This window comes from Mustela lutreola, chromosome 5 (assembly GCF_030435805.1).
Source record: "Mustela lutreola isolate mMusLut2 chromosome 5, mMusLut2.pri, whole genome shotgun sequence".
Taxonomy (NCBI): domain Eukaryota; kingdom Metazoa; phylum Chordata; class Mammalia; order Carnivora; family Mustelidae; genus Mustela; species Mustela lutreola.
The window spans coordinates 27545301-27569464 of NC_081294.1; the positions used below are offsets into that span (position 1 = coordinate 27545301).

Here is a 24164-nt window from a genome sequence, read left to right on the forward strand (position 1 = left end):
TCCAGACAATCCTGAGACCACCGAAGGGGGGAAATAAAAGATGAAGAAGTCAATATTCAAAAGGGTAGTCAATTTCTCCCTATCTTTGTAAACACTCTTCTTGGGAGATTATCCATAATGATTTTCATCCTTGACCTAGCAGACATCCTATTGTTACATTCCCATGCTTCTCAACTCAGTTTTAGGACAGAAATTAATTTTAATATGACCACAAGGGCAATATGATTTGAAAAGGAAATTTGCTGCTTTGCTGATACTCAAAGTTCTGTTAATTGCCAATTTATTCACAAGTCAAAATATAAATGACTTGGGATGCATTTCATGGGTTTGCTTAAGGAGAGGGGTTGATACACACCTGGATTTCTGGTTTGTATTTCTAAATGTCCTCGATTGCCTAAAAGGCCCCACTGCAATCCCTGCCTCTTTTTTAAAGTTCCGTACATGTGCCAGGCACATGGAACCCAACTGAGCCCGCTGAGCCAGGATGAGAGGAACAGCACATAACATTCACTTTAATATTCTGTGCAGTTCAGAAGAGGGCTTTCCTGCTTCACAGAAATCTTCTGAGCACACAGGAATGCTCAGATGCCTACAGAATGAAAGATGAATAAACCAGGTGTGGCAGCCTCCAACAGGCAGCCTTCATTCTCACTCTCCACCCATCTGCAGCCCTACATCCTTTTATGTATTCACAAGAGCAAGTATTTGGGGGGTAGACAGCACACTTCACAACCTTCACTTGGCAAAAGTCCTTATAAGGCATCTCTGTCTTCCCCTCCAAAGTTCCTTTCCCCCGATGCTGTATCTCACCCATTTTATCTTCCTTCTAAACCTCTCTAAAATCCCCTCTATGGTCCCAAGCAATTCTATTCTCAGTTTCTGCTCTCCTGCCTCACTGACTAAAAATGCCAGGCTGAGTTCTAGAGAAACTCTACCTATCCAGTGTTCCTCAAAGTATACCCACATGGGGGTTATAGACTTTCCAGCATGTGGCTTACTAAAGTCTTCACCCCCAGAAAGAACTCCCTTTCTATGTAGGAATATAGCTGCTAGTTCAATGTGGTTTCTCCATATTGTTTCATAAACAGTGAGGATTGGCACAGGGCCATCCAACCAAAACTCACTTGCCTCCTTACCACCAGTTTCATCTTTCCTTCCTCCAGACAGGGAATTCCTTGGATAGTCCCCAAATGGGGAAAGCCCAACCTAGAACTCCTAGGACCTGATGATGACTCCCGATTTACCCTTCTTTCTCCCTCTATCTACCCAATTTAGAAGCTCACTGATGTCAAGATCTGTGTTTATTTTTCTTCTTCTATATTCCTCAAACATAATCAAAGCTCGATGCATAAAAGGGCTCAATAAATGGAATTTATTGGGTATTAGTTGCATGTAGAGGGAAGTGGAGAAGGATTTTCTCTTTTAAAGTGCTGTTAAGACAGTAAATAATGTGTGTTGGAGAGGATGTGGAGAAAGGGGAACCCTCTTACACTACTGGTGGGAATGCAAGTTGGTACAGCCACTTTGGAAAACAGTGTGGAGATTCCTTAAGGAATTAAAAATAGAGCTTCCCTATGACCCTTCAATTGTATTACTGGATATTTACCCCAGTAAAATGTAGTGAAAAGATGGGCCATCTGTACCCAATGTTCATAGCAGCAATGGCCACAGTTGCCAAACTGTGGAAAGAACCAAGATGCCCTTCAACAGATGAATGGATAAGGAAGATGTTGTCCATATACACTATGGAGTATTACGCCTCCATTAGAAAGGATGAATATCCAACTTTTGTATCAACATGGATGGGACTGGAAGAGATTATGCTGAGTGAAATAAGTCAAGCAGAGAGTCAATTATCACATGGTTTCACTTATTTGTGGAGCATAAGAAATAACACAGAGGACATGGGGAGATGGAGAGGAGAAGCATGTTGGGGGAAATTGGAGGGGGAGACGAATCATGAGAAACTGTAGACTCCGAAAAGCAATCTGAGGGTTTTGAAGGGGCAGGGAGTGGGATGTTGGGTGAGCCTGGTGGTGGGTATTATGGAAGGCATGTATTGCATGGAACATTGGGTGTGGTACATAAACAATGAATTCTGATACACTGAAAAGAAATAAAAAAAAAGTGCTGTTAATAATTGGAATATGTGGTTGAGAGAGGTAATGGCTTTTCCACCTTGGGTGGTTTAAAAATAGATAATAGTGGCAACATGTGATTTCATGGAAGTTTCAATTTTCAAAGTATCTTCATGTAAAATATTTTATTTTATTCTTCTTCCACCCCTGTAATATTTCAGGATGGTATCAGCTGAGTTTGGAAACACTTCTGGCTGCTCAATAATAGCAGTTGGACTGACACTTTGTCTTCTGAGTATAAATTGGTATAATCCTTTTGGTAATATATATTAAAAGTCTTGTGAATGTAGATACACTTTGAATTGAAAAATACAATTCCAGAAATTTGTTCCAAATGAACAGATATGTGCAAGAACAATTCCATACCAAAAAAAGTCCCCCCAACATTATTTGTAAAAAGAGAACACTGAAAGAAATCAAAATATCAAATGATAAGGGATTATTTAACTAGATCATGGTATATTCCTACAATAAAGTATTAGTTTATCTTTAAAAAATGTAATAAAAAATTTAATGATATAGAAACCTGCAGAAAACAAAAACAAAAACAAACAAACAAACAAACAACAACAACAACAAAAAGAAACCTGTGCAAAGGAAAAAGAAGACTGGGTATGAAAAGTCAATGTCTTTGACCTCAATCCTAAGATCTGTATCTCTCTATATTTTATGTGCACAGAAGAAAGACTAGCAAATATATATACCAATATATTTGCAGTAGTTATCTCTAGGAGGATGATTTTAAAATAAAAAAAGAGGGGTGCCTGGGTGGCTCAGTGGGTTAAAGCCTTTGCCTTTGGATCAGGTCATGATCCCAGAGTCCTGGGATCTGGATCGAATCCCACATCGGGCTCTCTGCTTAACAGGGAGACTGTTTCCTTTTGTCTCTCTCTGCCTGCCTCTCTGCCTACTTGTGATCTCTGTCAAATAAATAAGTAAAAATCCTAAAAAAAATTAAATAAATAAATAAAATAATGATTAATTTTCAAATAAAATAAAATATTCCTAAAATACTTAAAAAGTTATCATGTTTGTCATTGAGGAGGAAAAAATCATAATAAAATTTTTAACACCACAAAAGAGTCTCCTAATAAAAAGCTGTCCCTTCATGGTGTAAATACATGGAAAAGGGCCCCATCTGGGGACTAGAGAAACTGCTTATTTGGGTTGTGACAAAATTTTAAGCAGTGGGTGATAGCCAACTTCCCTGTGTTAATCAGTGTGTGGCAAATCTGGCGCCCCATCCCCCCACCCCTCACCCCATGCAGTAAAAAGTGTCTGCAATAGTTCTTGATGTCCCCTTGCCTGCTCCCTTGTTTTTAAGAATTCCCTCTACTTGTCTGAATTCCATTACCATGTCCACCTAAGAGTTCTTTAAAATACCCAGGGGTAGCTAGCCATTATTTGCCATTAAGCTTCTGACAAGTGGGTGAAAGGCAATTTCATGGAAAATCTGTTTTTTCAGAGCCTTAGAGAAGGGTGGGGTCACCTTATTTGAGAGGAGTTTAAGAAGTTCGGTAGGGTTCTCTCTCAAAAGCTGGCCACTGGCTTTATCCTGGCCCCTCAGCCTCTGTTCATCTGTGATACGCAGAGCAGGAGGATCTGGAAGTTCAAAGCTTGATGAGGAGGTGGGACAGCCCATGGGCTCCAGGGTTCAAGCCCCACCTCCTTGCTTGTTGCTCAAACTTGAAACCGCTACCAGTCCCCAAATCTCCCTCTCTTCCCTCACTTTGCTCCACATCTTGTATAAGCACATCCTGTCTCTACTGGATTTAATCACTCTTTCTCAGTCATGTACAATATGTTCTTCAAACTTGCTTCTTCCTTCAAAACATGTGAACTACTTATGCAGCAAGATAATTACTTGTCTCTCTTACGGGCTTATATTCCCTCTTTTCTCTTTTCCTTTTACTCCTCAGACTCCCTGGGAAAGAGCTCTTTCTTAACAAGAAGCCACTTGTCCAATCAAAGATGTTATGGTCAAGGTCCTTGAGTTTGGCTGAGCCTGGGGGTGGACTGGTAAATACTCCCAGGGCGGTTGCAGTAAGTGAGAATGGGGAGGAGGAAGGAAAATCATGATTTAGCCCTTTGTAATGCATTTTCAGAAAAAGACAAGGCCCACCTAGTTTAGTGGCTGGAACATCTATCCACCCAACCATCTGTCCGTCTATCCATCCACTCATCAATCCATCTTTCAACAAATACCCACTGAGCCCATGAATATGTTTTAACTGGGTGGCTTAGAGGTAGAGCTAGGCAGACCTTGAGAAGTATCTGTATGTTGCTGTAAAAGTGAAGCAATAAAAACAGTATGTTGTCACTAGGACTGTTGCTTTATTGGGCAGATTTAAAGTAATTGTTTATTTTGTCACTATCCTTACTGTTGTATCTATTTAATTATTCTTATCTTTTTGATTTTTGCTTTCTGGTTCTCTGGACAATGGCTAATTTAGTACTAGAGCTCACCAGAAACAAAAGTCTAATAATTACCCTGTATTCTTGTTTATTTCTGTACATGCTACTGTCAAAGGAAAATCCAGAATCTCATCTGCCATTTAGACATGTATGTAAATGGCTCCCATACAGTGAGAAATTCTTTCAAATCTGAAAATAAGTCATAAATATTTGGCACAAACTATTGAAAGTCCAATACATGGACTAATCTGATCCAGGTTATTGGATCTTTTTCTAGCAAGCAAAAGCCACAGGCATGTTTACCACAGCAGACTTGGACTTTTGGGACTCAAGAAAACAGTACTTGCCTGCGTCTCGTGCACAGGAAAGCGGACCCGAGAAGAACGGTGCAGAGGCTGCCGTGAACACAATTCCCATTCTGCCATTTTCTGGATATTGTCTCTTGTCTAGAAGGGGTCTCCTAAGAAAAGTTCTATCGGTGTGCTCATTCTAGACATGAGTTCACTTTGCCCTCTTGCTTGGCAGCTTGCGTGGGTCATTGGGAATGAAGGGTCTGCGGGGCTACTAGGGCTCTGTTGTTGGCTTGATGTTGGACACAAACCAGAGTCATGGTCTGAGGCAAGGTCACACCCTTTGGGGCTGACACATGTAAGGATTTGGACAGATACAAAATAACCATCACCTGGGGGAGGTGACAGGAACCACAGAGTAGGGGAGGATAGTTTCCAAAGTTGTTTCTGCAGTGAGCAATTGGTCAACTGTGGCACATGGCTTTCTCTTGAGTGTGAATTTCTTCTAATAGAAATTGATGATACAGTACATTTGCCTTGCTTTCCTTAGCCTGTTATTGTGAAGATGAGCTGGATTAATATGTGAAATGCTCCACACAATGGCACGCGTCATGCAGGAGTGATCTGCCATTATAAATAAAGGATGATAATTGCTCTTTGATCCACCATGTCCCCCAGACTCTCTGGAGGTCTAATTCCAGATGGAGAAGTTATTCATTTTCCCCTGGATGTCTTTGGATTTGGACTCTTGGATACTGAATGTATGCCTTATGCTAACTGGGGTGGTGATTTCCCTCTGGCTAGAAGCCCAGTGACTTCGTGTGTGAGAGGTATGCTTAAGCCCTCTCAGTTTAGGATTTGGGATAGGGTCTCTTGCTTCAAAAGGAGCACACAGAATCGAGGGGCCATACAATGGAGGAAATGGGGCCCAAAGCTGACCCCAGTCACTCCTTTATTTGCAGGTGTCAACAAAGGGAGCTTTTGACAGAGTGGAGGCATCTTTGGTTAGGGTTGGGCCCTTGGTAAAGCATCCAAAGTTTGCCTTTCATCCCCTTTCACTTTCTGTTTGGAATTTTGTTCCTTCTACTCTTCTTTATTCCTCCCTACCTAACTGGTGATTTTAGGGTTCCTCTCCAGAACTCCCCATTGCCAATAACAGCCTCAGACTGGAGGGGTGCTGCCTAATGAAACTTTCTATGATGATAAAATTGTTCTCAAACTGCTCTGTCCAATATGGTAGCCAGTAGGCACATATGAACATTTGAAATGTAGCCAGTGTGACTGAGGAAATGAATTTTAAAAGTTACTTATTTTCAGTGAACTTACATGTAAATTGCCATATGGGGCTAATAGTCAGTGTATTGGACAGTGTGGGTCTGGAGTTCAAGACCTCTATCATTTCAATCTTTCTGCAGCAATCCAATGACCTTGTCCTGTGTCTGAATTCCAAGGCCCTTGTCTTAAAGAAGTACCAATAAGCTACTCTGGTAAATTATTTATAAATTAAGGTCTTACCCTTCTAGGTCAGTGCATAGCTTTTGAGCAATGCCATACATTAGTGAAAGCAGAGGCTCAAATGATAGGACTGAAGGACTTCGGCAGGCAAACATGGTGGGTGAAAAGATTATAGGCATAGAGTTTTAGACACGCTTCAAAGCATACTCTGTGGGGGGGCATATACCACCTCCACACCCCACCCCTAGTTCTCTGGGCTGTTTCTAAACTCCCTTGCAGTCTGGAAAATTTAAGGTCAGAGTCATGCAGATGGGAGCTTGGGAAAAGGCTGGAGGTGGAGAGATGAAATAGGTAGAGTCGAGAGGATGCCAAGCTTTTGTTAAAAAACCTGGTGTGCCAGTCTGAGTGGTGTTCTGTTCCACCCTCAGGAGGAGATGCCAGGGAGGGATTGTTAGGCAGATCACTGGGGCAAGACTGAACGGCTGAAAGTTAAGTCAAAGAGAACAGACACCAGATTCAAGGCCACAAAATGGACTGTGGCATTTTTGTGGAGTCTTGGCAAGGAACTGCGAATCCAGGCTTAGTTTTAATCCTCTCTTGTAGGGAGATTTTCCCCTCTGAACTTCTTTATGAGCATTGCTTTTTGGTTGTTCTTTTCACCCTGAAACTGAGCTGCCTTTCTGTTTCTCTTGGATGACCATGGAAATGTTCTCAAATTCTTGCCCGTGTTTTCACAGATACTCATGGGCATCAGAGGCAGCATTTCAAACCAAACACTAGGTTGAGTAAAGGGTGGAGGAAAATGGGAGGTGGGTGCAGGGAAGGGAGATCGACCAGGGACAAAAGAGGCATGCGTGAAGATGAGCAGGAAGAGCGTGTACCAATCCAAGCACCTTGGGATTTACTCTTGGGCCTTGACTCACAAGTTGGTACCACAAGTACCACAGCCTCACCTGCTCTACACTCTCTGAGCCATGGAAAAAGGTATTTGCAGCTAAACCACTGCCAAGAATGGGTGTCTAATTGTTTAAAAATACCAAATTTTATGAAGCAATTAGAGACTGAATCACAAATCTTTAGTGCAATAGTGTGGTGTATAAAATAAAAATAGCAGCCAAATCCCCCCGGTGCTTTGCAACACAGTTCAGACTACACAAAGCTTTTCTGGAACTCTCTGTCCTCATGAATGGAAGGACTACTCACAGTATCCAGTACTATCCTGTTTTTCTTTGTTTTCCATTCCATTCAAACAAAATCTCAGAGGCATTTGGCATCAAGAGGCACAAAACCAAATTGGCTGCTAGTTATCTGGCTAGGTTGGCTCACCAGTTGCAATGTTACCTAATACTCTTGGGCAGGCTATATTATGCCCCCAGGGCCCTGCTGTGCCAGAGGATTTTGGCAACTTCTGTCTGAATACTATACATTTAGCCCATTTGCATGAAAAACAGGAGTTCTTGTTGGGCTAAGCCTCAAAGAGCTATTACTTTTTCAATTTTGGAAGACTAGTAAATATCCTGTGGGGACCTCAGGAAATCCTAGGACAATTTTGGCCCACAACTTTCTTCTACCAATGACCCAGTCAGTTTCATATCTTCAAGAGCCCATAACTTCTTCTGGAAGGCAGAGTGCGTTCTCAGGTTTACATGGTTACATTGGTCTCAGTGGGTCTAGAGCCCATTTTACTGTAGTATATACTGAGGAAAGCCATATGGCTTGGTTTCTCCATTGGGCAATGGAGTCTTGATACTCCACATGACTGATTTGTCAGCTGGGGCTGGCATCCTAGGGAGGTGGAATAGGGCCATGGTATTTGAGTTGGGATGAAGGGGGAAAATGTGAGTTAAGTACTCCTACCCAATTCCAATACCAAAATGGCAACAGGATACTATAAGTGAGGAGAGGCAACTTCTCACAAGCTATCTCACAATAGATTGTGAGATCCCAGCCAGAAGATTGTACCTGGGACTGAGTGGGCCATAAAATGATTTTGCTTTCCGATGGTAGAAAGATAAAATCTAGGGCCTTTCACCTCTGAGTCTTTCCAGAAGGTCTGTCATTGGGCTGGGAAAATGAAGACACAAGGCAGTGATGACATTAGGGGGCTGAAGAGGGCACAGAAAGCTATGGCACAAATTTACATAGAGCTGCTTGGGAAAATAAGAGCAAACAGTATTTCTTTTCCTGATTTGAAAGTAACACAGTCATTGTTGACAATCTCTCAAGGACAGAAAAAAACATAAGAAAAAAATAAAAATCTCTCATAATTGCACCACAAAGAGATATCAGCTATTAATAGTTTTGGTATTTCCTTTTAGAGAAATGGAAGGTTTTGAGCAAGACGAGTTGGAAGATTGAAAAGGTCTTTGAGAACAGCAGAATGAGACAATGTGGACATCGACCAGTTTGGAATTATTTTCTCTGTGAGCCAAGTTAGGCAAGTCCCCACCCTTGCCTGGTTGAAATGGACAGCAGGACAGATGGAAGTATGACAGAGGGACATGTGATCAGGTTGCCCTTACCTTCAGGATTCATGTGGAAAGCTTCTGTAGTGCTCACCTCCCATGAATAGAAAGGTTCTTTAGCTGAAAGACAAAATGACTCATTTTAGCTGAAGGATGACAAAGAGGGGAGATCATTTCTGAATCACTTCTCAGCGCCAGTGTGACCGCAATCACTGCCCTTTAGTGATAGGCATTCGATGGCCCTCGTTTTTTGAAATTAGTTTCTTGGCAACTTAATTATGAAGTAATTTCAAACTTAGAGAAAAGTTGCAAAAAATCTTAAAAAAAGAAAATCCCATAAATCCTACACTCAGATACCCTAACAGTTAATAATTTACTATATTTAATTTATCACTTTCTTCCCCGTATATGAAAATCATTATTTTTCTGAATCACTTGAGAATAAGTTGCAGTCATGATGCCTCTTAACCCCTAAATTTTTCAGTATATTTTCCTAAGACTAAGGGCATTCTCCTACCTTAACACTTAACTTACACTTAACAGTGCAATGATTAAGATCATTAAGAAATTAACAGTGACATAGTACTACTATATATCAGTAGATCTTACTCAAATTTTGCCAGTCATCCTAATTGGGACTAGATTGAAATTTGATGAAATTTAGATGAAATTTGGTCCTTGAGACCTTGAGTGAGGTTTATTGACAAATCCCATCATGGCCGGGGCTGAATTTCTGGTGTTTGTTGGCGCTCACCTGAAGCTCAGATTTGACACTGTCTCATGGGTTCATGTGAGCCTAAGCGGAAGAATGCTTTTCCAAGAGGGACTAACTTTTGGTGAAGATAAGGTTGTTCACTGAGCTGTTGGGTGTGGGCTTCTATCACTTGGGCCGTGCCCATCAGAAATCATGGTTCCCACTTTGCTCCTTCCAGTGTATCTGGCCCTGGGTTTTGTATAGGACATTCTAAACCCTGGGAATTGACTGGCCTGAGTCTGGGAGGCACAAGGTGACAACTGCCAGTACTACGGCTCTGAGGCTCTGAGTTAGAACAAAAATGATTCCAGGACTCGAATCAAAATTGGGCCACCGACATCTGCAGTTACTTTTTAAACTTTGCTTTTTAAAAAAGTTTTATTTTATTTTTTCAGTGTTCCAAGATTCATTTTTTATGCACCACACAATTCCTAATTCAGTGCCCAATTTTGTCTTGTGCGTTCCATGCTAAAAAATCTAGTTAGAGTAGCTAGCCTTCAAATTGGTTCTATGTCTTCAAAATTCAGAATCCTTAGGACTGTCCCCTGGGGAATCAAGTGTTGAATACTTTCTGGGCTGACACAACTGATGGAGGAGCGAGTGACAAGTGGGCCACTGAGGATCTCTCTCACACACACCCCTATTTCAGCATTACTACAACTGTCCAAAGGAATGTAGAGCCCAGACATCTTTGCGATAAAAGCCTATGATGTGTTGAGAGCCATTTGGACATGAGACAGCCAGCCCCAAGGCACCTGATAATGAGGTGTCTGACAAATCCAGAACCTGTAAGACAAACGTCTGGGGCAGCTGTCTTAAAAGCCACCAATTGCTCTTCATACGGTACAGCGATATTGAATTTTTTTGTTTCTTTTTTAAGACTCCAAACATTCTAGAATGCATTTTAGATTCTGAGAATAACTTCAGGACTTAAAGCCCTCTCTTTTATAAGGTCCTGGCTCTGTTCAGAAGAATCCAGACTTCTTTTACCCTCTTGCAGGAAACACCACGGGGTCCGCCGAGGCTAGGGAAGGGTGCAGAGGGTGTAGAGTACAGGACAAGGCCTCCACTAAGGGGAGAAAGTCTGGAATGCCAAGCCATAGCAGTGATGACTCTGGGGCAAGATCATAAAGGAGATCACGGCCCCAACACTCATTTCTGCAGTTCGACAAACGTTAACTGAACAATGGGCCTTGAGCTCACTTCATTCATCCATCTGTTTATTCACTCAGTATTTATTAAGTGCCTGGCGCATCATTTAGCCCTGCCATTCTCTCCCCCCAACTTCTGCACCTCCTCTCAGGCCTGCCCTGTGCCTTGTGGAGGTGACTTCTGATCCCGCACTTAAGCTTCAGCTTGGGCTCCACTCACAAGAGGCAGAGGGTGGGAGCAGAGCACATCAGGGTAATATTTTCCTTCCTCCCTGCCTTCCTCGTGGCTTGGTGCTGGCAGTGGTCGTGTCTCTACTACCACAGTTCCAGCTGGGCAGGCCTTCTTCCATGGCTCCAGCTCTCACTGGGTCTCAGCAAAATCCCTCCCTGCCATTCCCCCTCTATGGGGAAGCAGTGGTCACAAATTCCCTTGTTAGTTCCTTCAACCTTGCCCACAGGTATATCAATGGGTTCTTGATTGTATTCTCTTAAAAAATCCTAGCTTGGGCATATCATCATCTGATCCGACCCTTACCAATGCAGTCCTTTAATATATGCTCAGTTGTTTTCAGATTGCTTTGGACAGGCTGGAAGGATGTAAAGTTTTGGACATAGTTTCTAACACGAAGCTACAGCAGTGCAGGGTGGGGAGGAAGAATTTAACAGAAGTTCCTGGGGAAAATAATCTCCTTTATACATGCTAGGATTACATGTCAGTCAAAGATCAAGCTAATCTTAGAAGTGTGGTGTCCAGGACAAAGGAGGTGATATTGTGCTTTTATTCTGCTTCCACTAGATTCCACCTACAGTTTTAGGCACAGTTCTGGGCTTCCCACATATTAATTGTAAGTGTTTCAAAGCCTTCCATATACAGCAAAGGTCGAAACTTTCTTACAAGGGACAAATAATAAATATCTTTGACTTTGTAGGCCATAAGTCCTTTGTTGCAACTAGTCTGCTATTGTGCAAAAGCAGCCACAGACAATAGATAAATAAGTAAGCTTGGCTGTGTTCTAATAAACTTTATTTACAAAAATAAACGGGTAGTTGCATTGGGCTTGCAAGTCTTACTTAGCTAACTTTTGATATTTAGGGAAAAAATCCTCCCCTTCAGAAGGCAGAAGATAGATCAATGTATAGAAATCACAGAAAAATAGATCTGTGCTAATTTTAAGGAAAACCTTTCTAATTGTGACTACCATTCCCAAGTAGAATGAGATGTTTCATGAGAGAGTGAGTGGGTTGCTCACTGTAAGGGTTTAAAAAAAAAGGTTAAGTGTTGGAGAATAATTTTCTGCAAAACACAAGAAGTCAGATGCTGTGGGAGGAAATAGCTCCTACTATTAATATATACTCAGCATAGTACTGCCTACATAGAAGCTCCTATAGATTTTCTGTCCCTGGAGGAGAGACTCTGTCATTCCTGTCCTTGCATCTTGCCCACTCCTGAAATCCTAGTATAGTATTTCAAACATGGCAGGTGTGACTGATACATGTTTTGTCAACCTGGCTCTCTAAGTAACATCTTGCTGACAATTGAATGAAACTAATCTGTCTTTAGTACAGTCATCACTACGAGTCATACTAAATTAGTTCAGTTATCGTTAATAAGCTTCAATAGTTGAGGATTTTCACTGAAAAGAATGGCTGTAACAGTTAACATTTATCTGGTTTTGAAAATATGCCAGCTACTGTTCTAAGAACTTTAATAGGCATTCTCTTATTTAACTATCTCCCAAACCTATGAGGGATGTACCATTACCATCTTATTTTACAGATGAAGAAATTGAAATTCAGAGATGTCTCATAGCTGGGAAGTAGCTTTGCCAGAATAGGGATCTCTCTGATGCCTAATGCTATGGTCCAACCACAATTCCATCCTGCTTCTCACTCATTCATTCATTCATTCATTCTTTAACAAACATTGATTGGTTGTCTGCTATTTGCCAAGTACTGTTTCTTCGGTTCTAAAGACAGAGTTATGAATATAAAAAGTTCAAGTCCATGCTCTGTAGGAACTTATATTCAGGCTGGGATTATAGCAAGGGTAGATGCACCATTAAATGAGAAGATATTAAGTGGTAATTCATGAGGAGACACAGAGATTAGAAAGACAATGAATAAGTCTTGTCCATACCAGAACTTCAGGGATAATCCCCTATTTCTGAATTTACCAAAGTTCTTTCTTATCTACTGACATTACCCCAAGTTCAGTCTTTTGTCTTGATAAAGTTCAGATACACACAGATATTAAGAAGGAAGCTTCAAGCATCCTGGAAAATGATGCGGATCATATATGGCATGTGTATATATATATGTGTGTGATATATATATATGAAGTCCACAAAAGGAAAATAACCCAATAAAGCACTCAAGAATCATACTTCATGGGCATGTCGAATAAAATGGGAGACCAGAGGCAACAGATGGAAAAGGGTGGAAAGAGCTAGTTTGGTTAAACTAGCTTCTTTACAAAAGTAAAGAAGAAAAATAAACCAGTTAAAAAATGGGTAGAATTTAAAGTGAGGGGGTGGAAAACAATTTATCATGCTAACGGACATCAAAAGAAAGCTGGGGTGGCAATCCTTATATCAGATAAATTAGATTTTAAGCCAAAGACTATAATAAGAGATGAGGAGGGACACTATATCATACTCAAAGGGTCTGTCCCATAAGAAGATCTAACAATTTTAAATATCTATGCCTCTAACATGGGATCAGCCAACTACATAAACCCATTAATAACAAAATCAAAGAAATGCATCAATAATCATACAATAATAGTAGGGGACTTTAACACCCCCGTCACTGAAATGGACAGGTCATCCAAGCAAAAGATCAACAAGGAAATAAAGGCCTTAAATGACACACTGGACCAGATGGACATCACAGATATATTCAGAACATTCCATCTCAAAATAACAGAATACACATTGTTCTCTAGTGGACATGGAACATTCTCTAGAATAGATCATATCCTGGGTCACAAATCAGGTCTCAAACAGTACCAAAAGATAGGGATCATTCCCTGCATATTTTCAGACCACGATGCTCTGAAACTAGAACTCAATCACAAGAGGAAAGTTGGAAAGAACTCAAACACATGGAGAAGTGTCTGTCCATATCTTCTGCCCATTTTTTGATATGATTGTCTGTTTTGTGTGTGTTGAGTTTGAGGAGTTCATTATAGATCCTGGATATCAACCTTTTGTCTGTACTGTCATTTGCAAATATCTTCTCCCATTCCGTAGGTTGCCTCTTTGTTTTCTTGACTGTTTCCTTTGCTGTGCAGAAGCTTTTGATTTTGATGAAGTCCCAAAAGTTCATCTTCGCTTTTGTTTCCTTTGCCTCTGGAGACATATCTTGAAAGAAGTTTCTGTGGCTGATATCAAAGAGATTACTGCCTATGTTCTCCTCTAGGATTCTGATGGATTCCTGTCTCACATTGAGGTCTTTTATCCATTTTGAGTTTATCTTTGTGTATGGTGTAAGAGAATGGTCGAGTTTCATTCTTCTATATATAGCTGCCCAGTTTTCCCAGCTCCATTTATTGAAGAGACTGTCTTTTTTCCACTGTATATTTTTTCCTGTTTTGTCGAAGATTATTTGACCATAGAGTTGAGGGTCCATATCTGGGCTCTCTACTCTGTTCCACTGGTCTATGTGTCTGTTTTTATGCCAGTACCATGCTGTCTTGGGGATCACAGCTTTGTAGTAAAGCTTGAAATCAGGTAATGTGATGCCCCCAGTTTTATTTTGTTTTTCAACATTTCCTTAGCGATTCGGGGTTTCTTCTGATTCCATACAAATTTTAGGATTATTTGCTCCAGCTCTTTGAAGAATACCGGTGGAATTTTGATTGGAATAGCATTAAAGCCATTATCATATGGTTTCACTTATTTGTGGAGCATAACAAAAAGCATGGAGGACATGGGGAGTTAGAGAGAAGGGGCTTGGGGTAAATTGGAAGGGGAGGTGAATCATGAGAGACTATGGACTCTGAAAAACAATCTGAGGGGTTTGAAGTGGCGGGGGGGGTGGGAGGTCGGGGTACCAGGTGGTGGGTCTTATAGAGGGCACGGATTTCATGGAGCACTGGGTGTGGTGAAAGAATAATGATACTGTTATGCTGAAAATAAATAAATGAAAAAAAAAATTTAACCAATGACAACCCTGAAAGTAGGATGTGATCCTAACACTCACCATCTGTAACAGCAAATAGAGAAATTTCAAATGGAGTCAAAGTCATCATCAATAAAGGCATTCCATAAACTGCTGGAAACTAGATCTAAAGTGTTTGGGTTTCCCTATAAATAAAGGAACATAATAAAGGGCATATGTTTAAAAAAAAAACCTCAAATACATGGAGGCTAAAGAGCATCATACTAAAGAATGAATGGGTCAACCAGGAAATTAAAGAAGAATTGAAAAAAATTCATGGAAACAAGTGATAATGAAAACACAATGATTCAAAATCTGTGGGACACAGCAAAGGTGGTCCTAAGAGGAAAGTATATAGCCATAGAAGCCTTTCTCAAGAAACAAGAAAAGTCTCAAGTACACAGTCTAACCTTACACCTAAAGGAGCTGGAGAAAGAACAGCAAAGAAGGCCTAAACCCAGCAGGAGAAGAGAGATAATAAAGATCAGAGCAGAAATCAATGAAATATAAACCAAAAGGACAGTAGAACAAATCAATAAAACTAAGGATTGGTTCTTTGAAAGAATTAATAAGATTGATAAGCCATTGGCCAGACTTATCAAAAAGAAAAGAGAAAGGACCCAAATAAATAAAATCATGAATGAAAGAGCAGAGATCACAACCAACACCAAAGAAATATAAACAATTATAAGAACATATTATGAGCAACTGTACTCCAGCAAATTTGACAATCTGGAAGAAATAGATGCATTTCTGGAGACATATAAACTACCAAAACTGAGTGAAACAGAAAACCTGACCAGACCCATAACCAGTAAGGAGATTGAAGCAGTCATCAAAAATATCCCAACAAACAAGAGCCCAGGGCCAGATCGCTTCCCAGGGGAATTCTACCAAACATTTAAAGAAGAACTAATACCTATTCTCCTGAAACTCTTCCAAAAAATATAAATGGAAGGAAAACTTCCAAACTCATTTTATGAGGCCAGCATTACCTTGATCCAAAAACCAGACAAAGACCCCATCAAAAAAGAGAATTACAGACCAATATCCATGATGAACACAGATGTGAAAATTCCCACCAAAATACTAGTCATAGGATCAAACAGTACATTAAAAGGATTATTTACAATGTGGGATTTATTCCTGGGCTGCAAGGTTGGTTCAACATCTGCAAATCAATACATTATTGATACAATACAATATTAATGATATAATACATTAATAAAAGAAAGAATACGAACCATATGATACTCTCAATAGGTGCTTAAAAAGTGTTTGACAAAGTACAGCATCCTTTCTTGATCAAAAGTCTTCAAAGTGTGGGTATAGAAGGTACATACCTCAATATCATTAAAGCCATCTGTGAAGAACCCACAGTGAATATCATTTTCAATGGGGAAAAACTTAAGAGCTTTTCTGCTAAGGTCAGGAACATAGCAGGGATGTCCACAGTACTAGAAGTCCTAGCCTCAGCAATCAGACAACAAAAAGAGATTAAAGGCATCTGAATTGGCAAAGAAGAAGTCAAACTCTCACTCTTTGCAGATAATATGATACTTTATGTGGAAAACCCAAAAGACTCCACTCCAAAGCTCTAGAACCTATACAGGAATTCAGTAAAGTGTCAGGATATAAAATCAATGCACAGAAATCAGTTGCATTTCTATGCACCAACAACAAGACGGAAGAAAGAGAAATTAAGGAGTTGATCCCATTTATTCCTAGGTACATAAGATACCTAGGAATAGACCTAATCAAAAAGGCAAAGAATCTGTATTCAGAAAACTATAAAGTACTCATGAAAGAAATTGAAGAAGACACAAAGAAGTGGAAAAGTGTTCCATGCTCATGGATTGGAAGAACAAATATTGTGAAAATGTCTATGTTACCTAAAGCAATCTACATATTTAGTGCAATCCCTATCAAAATGCCATCAGTTTTTTTTCAAAGAAATGGAACAAATAATCCTAAAATTTACATGGAACCAGACAAGACCTCGAATAGCCAGAGGAATGTTGAAAAAGAAATCCAAAGTTGGTGGCATCACAATTCCAGACTTCAAGCTCTATTACAAAGATGTCATCATTGAGACAGTATGGTACTGGCACAAAAACAGACACATAGATTAATGGAACAGAGTAGAGAGCCCAGAAATAGACCCTCAAGTCTATGGTCAACTAATCTTCGACAAAGCAAAAAACAACGTCCAGTGGAAAAAAGTTTCTTCAACAAATGGTGTTGGGAAAAATGGACAGCCACATGCAGAAAAATGAAACTGGACTACTTCCTTACATCACACGCAAAAATAGACTCCAAATAGATGGAAGGCCTCAATGTGAGACAGTAATCCATCAAAATCCTTGAGGAGAACACAGGCAGCAACCTCTTCAAACTCAGCCGCAGCAACTTCTTCCTAGAAACATCACCAAAGGCAGGGGAAGCAAGGGCAAAAATGAACTATTGGGACTTCATCAAGATCAAAAGCTTTTGCACAGCAAAGGAAACAGTCAAAAAAACCAAAAGACAACTGACAGAGTGGGAGAAGATATTTTCAAACTGTATCAATCTAGTATCCAACATCTATAAAGATCTTATCAAACTCAACACCCACAGAACAAATAATCCAATCAAGAAATGGGCAGAGGACATGAACAGACATTTCTGCAAAGAAGATATCCAGGTGGCCAACATGAAAAAATGCTCCACATCACTCAGCATCAAGGAAATACAAATCAAAACCACAATGAGATACCACCTCACACCAGTCAGAATGGCTAAAATTAACAAGTCAGGAAATGATAGATGCTGGCGAGGATGCAGAGAAAGGGGAATCCTTCTCCACTGTTGGTGGGAATGCAAGCTGGTGCAGCCACTCTGGAAAACAGTATGGAGGTTTCTCAAAGAGTTGAAAATAGAACCACCTTATGACCCAGCAATTGCACTACTGGGTATTTACACTAAAGATACAAATGTAGTGATCTGAAGGGGTATGTGCAATCCAGTGTTTATAGCAGCAATGTCCACAATAGCCAAACCATTGAAGGAACCTAGATGTACATCAACAGATGAATGGATAAAGAAAAGGTGGTATATATACATATATACACACACAAAATGGAATATTATGCAGCCATCAAAAGAAATGAAATCTTGCCATTTGCAACGGCATGGATGGAACTAGATGGTATTATGGTGAGTGAAATAAGTCAATCAGAGAAAGATAATTATCATATGATATCTCTGATATGAGGAATTTGAGAGGCAGAGTGGGGGGTTTGTGGGGAATGGAAGGAAAAAATGAAACAAGCTGGGATCTGGAGGGAGATCTACTGTAAGAGACTCTTAATCTCACAAAACAAACTGAGGGTTGCTGGGAGAGGGTGGTTGGGTTATGGACATTGGGGAGGGTATGTACTATGGTGAGTGCTGTGAAGTGTGTAAACCTGGCAATTCACAGACCTGTACCCCTAGGGCAAATAACACATTACATGTTAATAAAAATAATTAATAAAAATGGGTAGAAGACATGAATAGATGGTTTCTCAAGGAATTCATACAGATGGCCAACAGACCTATGAAAAGATACTCAATATCACTCATCGAGGAAATACAAATCAAAACTGCAGTGAGATATCACCTTGCACCTGTCAGAAAGGCTAAAATTAACAACACGGGACACAACAGGTGGCAAGGATGTGGAGAAAAAGGAACTTCCTTGGGTTGTTGGTGGGAATGCACACTGGAGCAGCCACTCTGAAGAACAGTATGGAGATTGCTCATAAAGTTAAAAATAGAGCTACCCTACAATCCAGGAATTGCATTTCTAGGTATTTACCCAAAGAATACAAAAATACTAATTCAAAGGGATACATGCACACCAACATTTATAGCAGTATTATCTACAATAGCTAAATTATGGAAAGAGATGAAATGTCCATTGACTGATGAACGGATAAAGAAAATGTTGTGTGTGTGTATGTGTGTGTGTGTATAATGGATATTACTCAGCTATAAAAAAGAACGAAATCCTGCTATTTGCAATGCAATAATGTGGATGGAACTGGAGTGTATTATGCTAAGGAAAAAAGAGAAAGATAAAAGGCATATGATTTCACTCACGTGTGGCATTTATGAAACTAAACAAATGAATGTGGGTAGGGGGAGAGAGAGAGGCAAACCATAAGACAGACTCTTAACTATAGAGAACAAACTGAGAGGAGGTGAGTGGGGGGCGTGAAATGGGTGATGGGGATTAAGGAGTACACTTGTCGTGACACACAAGGAGCGTTGTATCGAAGTGTTGAATCACTATATTGTACAACTGAAACTAATATTACATTGTATGTTAACTATACTGGAATATCAATACAAAGTTGGGAAAAAAAGAAGAAAAATAATTTTTATTCCTCTTCTCTGAAACACAGAAAGATGAAGAGCCTGAGTCTACCCTCCAGACCCAAGTATTAAAAATCAGCATTTCTAACAAATGCTACAAACCAGAAAGTGTCTGACCTACATATAACGCAGAGGCAGACATGCCAAAATTTGGGTCAAGTGAGAAGGCCTTGTTTAGGGGGAAGAGAGCTGTCAGGATGCTTGGGAGTTCAGGGAACCAAGGGAAATTCCAGAATTTTGATTTGATTGAGATTGAAGGAGAGGGAAAAAGAATGTGCAGGGTAAAATAGGGTAAAGCCAAACAACTTGTCAGGTCCAAGAGGCAAGTCCTGACTGGGAATGGGGGACAGAGCCCAAAGGTCAGGAGCTAAGTAAACATGAGCCCAGAGAAAGAAGTTAGAAAGTGTGGGACTTTGTGTCTTTTTGGGTGCCAACAACGAGGGGCAGGCATGGATGGCCTAGTTAAAGGCACAGGATAGGAGTCAACTACTTTTGCAGTTCCTTTGGTTAGTAGACTGCAAAGTGATTTTCAGATTAGTGAGTTTTTAGAGCATCAGCACAATCTTTTTAGAACAATGGCTAGAAAACAGTACAATAGTAATTAGTTAACATTTACTGACTTGCCAGACACTGCCAGACACCAAAGCTTTGAAGGACTTTCATGCATTGTTTCATATAATCTTCACAAGTCCATGTGGAGCATTGAGCTCCTTAACAGATTCTTAATTAAAATGATTAAAAACAGAAGTGACATTTGAGGGAAACTAAAGAATGTCATCCTCATAAAGGAATATTAGTCATTCATTGATTCATTTACTCATATGTTTCTTCAGCCATTCGTTATTGAGCACCTAATATGTGTTGGGTACTGTTTAGGGGTCTGTGCATGGATGACTATTGATTTCATCGTTCCACAGAGAGGCAGGAGAAGGAGCAAAGGATTGTGAGTTGGAAAATCAGGCTTCCATTTCTAGTTGGTGTTGTGGTCCTTGGACATGTCACTTTTTTTCTCAGTTTAATGTCTTCATGTAAAACAAGAACCTAGGACCACATGATGCTTGAGATCTTCTAGAATTTAACATTAAAGAATTCAGTAACTTCATAGTACATTGCAATTTATAATGAATATTCACTTATATTCTATTGTTATACTCCCACCCCCATCAGGTAAATAGTAATATTTATTATAAAGCTTCAGAGGTGAATATTTTCAGGGTTTGAACCTAGTTCCTCTTCTCTTTCCACTGGAACCTTCTGCCTTCTGTGTATGAGTTCATGTTTAATTTCCTGAAGAATTATAAGAGAGCTGGGTGCAAATATCAGAGGAAAAGGAAGAGACATAGAGGACAAGGGGGAACTTGGGAGTAAAAAGGAAGGTGTGCCAACTCTCACAGGCTTTGTGCCTTGTTTCTGAAATCATTCAGGGCTTCTGTGACTGCTGAGAAAGTATATCCAAAAGCACAGGAAGAGAAATCCTCTACCTGGAGAAAATCACATGGAAGCATATTCGAGTTCAACAAAAGAGCAAAGCGCCTCATGTGACCATCCACATGCCCATTCCTGGGGAGAACCACAATGAATGGGTCATGTTAGAAGGCAGAAGGCCTGGCACCAAGAAGAAGAGTAAGCGTGAAGTGAGCTATCTGATAAGAGGTGAGCTCCCAAAGCAGAAACCATATGAAATTCTAGAAGGGTTGGGTGCTTGGATCAGGGCTGGAAGATCAGTTAGGGGACTGATTTCAATTCTGAAATGCTATGATTCTTAGAGACTCTAGACTTATAATTTAAGCTGTAGTCCATAATCTGTAAACTCCAGAATTTAGATATTCCTGAAATCATCTGCTAAGAAAATTCAAGGCCCCTTTCCAGCTACTGATATCCAGGCCAAATTCCTCAATTCGTATTTTTCTAAGAAGTTCCTTGTATGGATCCTTGGCAGGTTGACCCCCCTGGTCTGGGCATTTCTGCCCTCTTGTTCTTGACAAATATCCAGGATGGGAACTTCTCTGGAGGCCAGAACTGAAGCCAAAGTTGGATCAACGTACTGAAACGCTAGTCCTACCAGTCTGTAGATTAAGAGGGAGACCCCTGCATTTGTTCTCTGCCCTTGTTTTCCAGAGTGTTTCCCATCTGTTAGCTCTACCAGAAACATATGGGTCAACTGGTATTCTCAGAGGGTAATAACTTTAACAAGGGAAGGGTTGGAGAAGGCTTTCTAACAGTGCAGCACTGTGAAAGGTTAGAACTTTTATGACTGTTACAATCTGCCCAAGGTCACAGTAGAGCAGAACCATATCTAAAGCAATTTACTTCAGATCCTTCTGGGAGGGAGTGCAAAGTAAATAAAGACTATTAGTGATAATTTAAAAAGAACCAAAGTCCAGGTCTCCTTGACTGACTAGCAGGGAAGGGTAGAGTTTAGAGCTGCATTTTACAAACATGACAACATCAGCTTGTGATCACCAGAAAGCAGAGTAGTTTTTCCAGTCCAGTAAAGAACCATGGCAAAAATGTGAGTCTGCACAAATGGGCCAACGATCATCTTGATTGCGGCGACCACAGGTGGAGACAGGGATGAGGTGGCCACCAGCTGTGGGCCTGAACAAAATGGCTTCCTGCTTATTTTAGCTCAGAGACTGCAAGTGTAAATCCCCCTTCCTGAAGAAGCTTAGAGTATCTGCAAGCTAGGGTTATACTCCTAACTAAAAAGACAATAAAAAAACAACTGATGAAAATACATTATCCAGAATTTTCAAGGAATTGGCTTAAAAAAATAATCCCCAATTGATTGCAATATTAAGAACATTTAAAAAATATTACCTCCATCCTGATCCCTGAATCCCCGTGAGTGGGTTTATGAAAAGGTCCTTTATGCACGTGAAGCATTAATACTGTAAGTGGGGAGAGAACATACTCTTTTAATTAAAAGAGCAGATTGTTATGATTGTGGTAATATGGGTAGAAAACACCTTCGTACCTAGAAGTATAAGAGAATAAATAGTTCCTGGTTTTAGTATCCAAGGTTTAGGATTATTTAGGATTAGTAGCCAAAATTGTTTCTATTTTATACTGTATAATCAGGGAGATTGTTGAGAGAGGAATGTTAGAAGGAAAATCTGTATTAGTTTTCCTGTGACTTCAGCCAGTTGGGGACCATCGAAATGCTATTTGCCTCTAGCCTTGAAATGTTTTCTCCCTCACTCTTAGAGCAGCACATCTAATGACCCTCATGGAGTAACAAATAACTAGGCTGTGTCAATGCTGACATAAATGTGTTTTTCAACCTAGTTGTTTTTTTGACTATCAGATGTTCCTCCCCCCACCCCCCTTTAGGGGTAGTTGAATTTGGTGGAAGGCTGGGCTGTGCTTCTGTTTACTCCTCTGTTCCCAATACTAATTTAAAAGTGCTGATGGTTGGTGAGTGGTGATGGTAATGGGGACATCTGAAACCATTAATCTGAGACCTGAAATGTCAACATGGGCACAAGAGGCTAATTCCTTAGCTGATGGGAATGAGTCAACATGTCAACTTTAGTTGGAGGGTGCCCTGTGCAGCTTCTCCTAGTCCCATAAACCAAGGGGCCTGGATCCCCATACCGAGGAGGCCATAGCATCTAGCCAGACAATTTGCTTTACTTTGAGGTTTCTTAAGCCCTGCATTTGTTCCAACAGCTTCATCCTGGGATTCTACTTCTGTTTTTTTCCTTATGGGTTTTGGTGACATTTTCCAAAGTGGTCTTACTGCATCGATCATTCATTATGAAAACAAATTAGTGTGTGCTATCATGGTGATGTTCCTGCATACAGCATTTTGGTGAGACAGTCTAATGGATATGTAAAAATTTAGAACCAGACTGAAAGCCATAAAGTTGTGACTCAGGCAACCTTCTAGCCATGTGGCCTCGAGGATTTAAAGGAATTTAGTATCAATAGCAAAAAATTATTTCTATTTAAGTTTGTGGCAGTGGATGCCTGCAGGTTGACCTAATGATGATAGCATAATTAGATTATATTTTTATTTGTGTTTTTTAATTCTCTTGATAGAATGGATCTGTATCTAAAAGTGTTCACCCTCCCGTCTAATAAAATAACTTTAGACCGTATGAAATCTTGTCAATGATGCCAACACAGAACATGCCTACAAGTTCACGGCTGAGTGTGAGGCTGAGCACTCTAGCTGGTTTGATAGGTGTCCGCTGGTTGTACTCCCCCATCTAGTGTGTCATTCTCTTTCCCTGCTTCTGGCTCAGGTATGAATGAGGAGACATGGAAAAGAGGAGGGGCAGGGAGCAAAGAGGATCCTTGGGTCTTAGCTCGTATCCTTGAATCCATATTCAGGCAGCTCCTCCCTGAAATTATAAAACCCTTGCTGTCCATTCCCCTTATGTGGGGAGTTGTGGCCAAACTGAAGCCTCTGGAAATTTGGTGTGGCCATTTCCTAGCTTTTGGATGTTGGGCAAGTATTTAACCTGTCTCTTTCTCATCGGCAAAAAGAAGATAATAGTTCTTATTTCCCAGAGATGCTTTGAGGATTTCCATAATTCCTGCCGCACTAAATGTGCTATCAGTGTTAATTGTTAATATCATTAGCATGTATTATTTACTTGCTATTTTTGGATACTGTGCATCAAATGTCCACAGCAATCTAAAGAGATAGCTAATGGTATTCCCACCTCTCAGATGAAGAAATTCAGATTTAAGGAATTTACGTCGTCCTTGAGGTCCCATGGCTAGAAGGTTCCCTGTCCATGCTGTAGCAAGTGTCAATACTTTGGCATTGGGCCCCATTTTAGTTGTAGATTTGAGCTTATAAAACAGTTCCTGATCATACCTACAACTAAAATGGCACCCAATGCCGATTACAGAGATCATGGCAACTTGCCTTTTAATTAAAATACCTAGTGTGTCGTCCATCAATTGATGAAGGGATACATAAA

General features: G+C 40.3%; 1 protein-coding gene across 6 annotated transcripts in view; it reads right to left on the reverse strand.

Moving 5' to 3' along the window:
- PRLR (prolactin receptor) overlaps positions 1-24164 on the reverse strand; it is a 172043-nt gene that overhangs the window by 33350 nt on the left and 114529 nt on the right. For all 6 annotated transcript variants that reach the window (XM_059173779.1, XM_059173777.1, XM_059173778.1 and 3 more), the window contains one exon: positions 8821-8883. The gene's annotated coding sequence lies outside the window, so the exon portion shown is untranslated. The remainder of the gene's footprint in view (positions 1-8820; positions 8884-24164) is intronic.